General features: G+C 52.8%; 1 pseudogene; it reads left to right on the top strand.

Moving 5' to 3' along the window:
* The first annotated feature begins 1,854 nt into the window (after positions 1-1,854).
* Positions 1,855-4,427, top strand: LOC147977220 (uncharacterized; annotated as a pseudogene).

Genomic DNA, 4,427 nt, shown 5'->3' with positions numbered 1-4,427 from the left:
GTGTGTTGCAACAAGATATAAATATTTAGTACGATACCTTGTGATTTACTTGCCCATATTAATATGATTGTGTAAATAAATATTTATTAAATTCTACACGTGATTTACCTCATACTCCATTTTGATAAGAAGTTTGATATTAATAAAAGTGAAATTGATTCAGAAAATATGTAAATTGAAGTGTTCCATTATCATACGAGAAAGGTTGGACAAAGGGAGGACCAGAAAAAAAAAGTCAAACATGAAACAAAGATTTTCCTATTTTGGAGTTGTACGATACCTCTTCTCTGCCCTACCACCATGATTCATGTGTTACATAACAAAAGATTTTTTTTTTAAAAGGAGGAATACCCCCGGCCTCTGCATCTGGACGATGCATACAGTCACTTTATTAATTATAACACAAGACCTTACAAAGTCATACAACAGTAAGACCAAAGCCACCATCTTCGCAACCTCTGTCGCTACTTCTATCTAACTGATGAAGGGGCGCTGATGGTCTGGGCCTAATACCAAACAGACCTCGCAGCCAAACCTAACATCTGAGACCTGAGGTCCCAACCAGGACTCCTTCCGGGTATGGGCACCCACCAGTCCGGCGTGCTCTTCAACCAGGCCCCCTGTCGGGTATGAGGCCGCCGCAGCCACGTACCATCAATCCATCTTCAGAGCTGTACTGTTGCATGAACCGTGCCAGGCCTCTCTGCCATCGACGCCACCACGACGCCAGACAGCGCCACCATCCTGCGCTCGTCCATCATCACACGCCCACCGGCGATACCCCTACTGCTCCATGCCGCCGAGACTCGCCGTTGTCGGCGTACCAGATGCCACGCCGCTCCTCCGACGCGAACACGAAAAACAGGAAACACCCTCAAGATACAAGGGGCACTCTGCACAACCTGAAAGCCGCCGCGAGCAGCTGCAGAAATCCAGCCGGCAGCCAAAGCCCCCACCTTCATGAGCCCACACCCGAATCCTAGCTCCCCAGGCAACGCCTCCAAGGAGGGGATGACGCCCATGGCGCCACCGCTGCCCAATCCAGACCGGATTTTGGGTTTTCACCCGGAAAAGGACCGGAGGTGACACGAATAAGGACCACGACACCACCTTCAGGAAGGATGCGTCGCCCGAAGCCGACGCCGCTGTCGAGCCGAACCAGCCGGCCTAGTGTTTCCCTCGGTCCCAATCTGCACCACCATCCCCAGAAGCACCGGAACCAGCAGCATCCACCGGCCACAAGCGCAAAGGGGAAGGAGCGGGAAGGATGGAGTAGCAGGCCTCCAGAGCTGGCGAGGATGAAGGCCCCCGAACTGCCGCCGCCAAGCGCCGACTCCCCACCACCCGAGCGGTCGAGGACGCCGGGCAGAGTCCCCGCGCACACCGTCCAGAGCGCGAACGGCGGCGCCGAACCAGCAGGGGCCGCCGCCCCGTGGATCCAGATCTCCGCGAAGGGACGATGAAGGCCTCGCCGCCACCTTCCTCGGCAGCCGCGCGACGCATCGGCGGCTCCTCTAGTGACGATGAGGAGGAGAAGAAGGGGGGGGGGGGGGGGGGACCGCCGGCGGCGGCTAGGGTTAGCCGCCCGTGTCGCCCCTGTTGGAGCGACGCGGGGGCGGGGCGGGGGCTGGGCCTCACCCACCACCATCTCATAGTATCAGTTTTACCATCTCGTTACATAACAAAAGATGACTGCTAGGTCGATCGAGCTGGACGGTTTCCACTAGGAATCGATCAAGAATCCTACTCCGCTAACGCCGGCAGGATAAGAATTCCATTACCATTAGGAGACGGGCACGCGCCCGCCGAATTATACGTGCCATCGGACGACACGATCGATTTTTTGCCACGCCGATGGGTTTGCGATCGGGCCGCCGCCTCTTCTCGCGTCCGCCGCCGGGGCATGGGCCGGGCAGAGCCGACCACATCAGCTCGCTCTCCGATGACATGATCCTCCTCATCCTGGCGCGTCTGGGCTGCGTCCGCACCGCCGTGCGCACCGGCCTTCTCTCGCGCCGGTGGCATGGTGTCTGGTCCCGCCTCACCGACCTCACCTTCCGCGGCGTCATGCCCACGGTGATCAATCAAAGCTGCGCTCTCCCGGTTTGAAGCTGCTACGTCCGCGGGCGCGTTGTCTCTCCTCGACATCCTCCTCCCACGCAACCCTAACGCCGACGACGCCCAGTCACTGCTGTCCGCCGTCGCGCAGCTTTCGCCGGCCGAGCTAGTCTTCACCTTCCCGCAGTCGTTGCTTTGGAAAGAAAGGGAGGGCCCTTTCACCGACATCCACCTGCCCTGCTTTCATCGGGCCACTTCGATGGAGCTGGACATGCCGTGCTACCTTCTCAGGGTGCCGCCGGCCGGGGAATTCCCCGTGCTTGAGAGGCTGTCCGTCTCTGGTGCGATCGTCGAGATTGGCACCCTGGTCACCCGCTGCCCGCGTCTGCGTGTTCTCCGGGCCAAATTCCGTGGCCTGGTTCCCAAATCGGTGGCTCTAGCGCTGGGGTCGCTCAAGGCGGCGCTGCACTCGCGCCAAGTGGCAGTGTCCCTCCTCCTTGACATCTGCATCTCCGAGCTAAACTACTCACTTCTTCACAGTGCGACTGAGCTCTCGCCGGAGGAGTTCGTCTACAAATCTTGCGCAAGCTCTTACGGTACTCTTGAATTGCCAAGCTTCCACCGCGCCACCTCCATCGAGATTGTGTGGCATGGCATGAGCTTCACGCAGATGCCGTACTCCAGCGAGTTCTTTGCACTCGAGAGGATGCGTCTCTCGGGCTGCACGATCGTCGATCTTGGCGAGTTCATCTCCTGCTGCCCGCGCCTTCGTGTCCTCAGGGTGGACGGAACTACCAACGACTGCCACATCATGGTCCATTCAGCGTCGCTACAGGAGCTTTTCCTCGGAACCTACAAGGAATGTCGCGGCATCGACATTGCGGCCCCTATGCTTAAGCAGTTGGCAATGGAAGTCCACGCGGGTGTGCATCTCGACGTCTCTGTCTTTGCGCCATTTGTGGAGAAGGTCTCGTGGCAGCGCTCGTATACAAGGCCGGCTCTTGTGTATGGTTGTTGGCTCCTCCGGAGCCTGAGCGTAAAGACCATGCCAGAGATGCCTTCTGGTGCCCATGTCCTATCTGTGGACATGCTGTGTGCCTCCGTGAGTCCCCTGCCCTTGCTCTATACTCAGTTTACTGAATTTGCTAACTCAGTTAATTAGCCGTGGCTCATTTTTCAGCAAGATCACTCGGGTGCATGGATCGACTTTGCACAAGAGATCGGGAAGCTTCAGGTGACCGACTTCTCTGTCGTGGACCTACGTCTTGAAGCAAATGGGCATGTGTATGGAGCTGCCCTGCTGCATCTCCTTCAGGCGCTTCCGGCTCATACTATTTCAAAACTACGTAAGGTCACCCTACTGAGGCTAGAGAAATCTCAGGTACACTCTTTTCTTCTATGCTTATATGTCTGATATAGGTATAGTACTAGCCCAGTACATTTTTTACTACTAATGTAGCATTGAGATGTTTCGGTTGTTGAGCCAAATGTGTGGTGCAAGCATACAAAATATTTTGCACTCTCTATTAATTTGTTTTAGGTGGCAGCTGGTGCATGTATAAACAATTGCCCATCGGATGAGACCGGGAACTGGAGAAGCCAAAGTATCCCCCTGAATCATTTGGAGGAAGTGGAAATCCGAGGCTTTAGAGGAGAGGCTCATTGCTTTGATTTTTTGAATTTTATATTGAGGTGTGCACCGATGCTTACAAAAGTGACCATAAAGTTGGGGGATCAGATCATAGAATATGCCCATGGAGGTTGCACTAAGAAAATCTACAATATTTCTTTAGCTAATCATTCGGTGGATTTCTATGTTTATCGAAGTTGTGGTAAGGTGGTCATGCATCCATGTTAACCATGCTCCTAGATGTAGCAACATGCACTTCTTCTTCTTTATGAATGAGATGCAAATGTAACTACTATTGCTATGTTGAAACCTATATCGATGCTTATACACTCTGAACATGTTATTACCTATAAATATTTTGATGAGAGACTTTGTCGGCATCTTTCATGATTTATTCATAACAAGGTATCTATTTAGCTGAAAATTCACCACAAGAGAAGGCACCACGTTATTTATTTACATGTTTGCCATGCTCCTAGACTTGACATGACTCTTTTTTTTGTGTGTGTGGGCGATGCAAGTCACAGCTATAATTGTTATCGTTGTGTGGCATATAAATACTTTGTTGTGAGACTATATTTATTTTCTTGGCCAGTCACTTCTATTAATTATTTTGAACGGGGCATGCCATTCAAAAACTCTAGGGTTTCACTTTTGAGAATGTGCCTATGGGGAATAAACCTTTGTTATAATATACTTGCATGCCTTCCACATTTATGTAGCTAATGCCGACATGTGA

Source organism: Triticum urartu, chromosome 4A (assembly GCF_056163025.1).
Source record: "Triticum urartu cultivar PI428250 chromosome 4A, HENAU_Tu73, whole genome shotgun sequence".
NCBI classification, from domain to species: Eukaryota; Viridiplantae; Streptophyta; class Magnoliopsida; order Poales; family Poaceae; genus Triticum; species Triticum urartu.
This window is presented reverse-complemented; position numbering and strand designations above follow the sequence as displayed.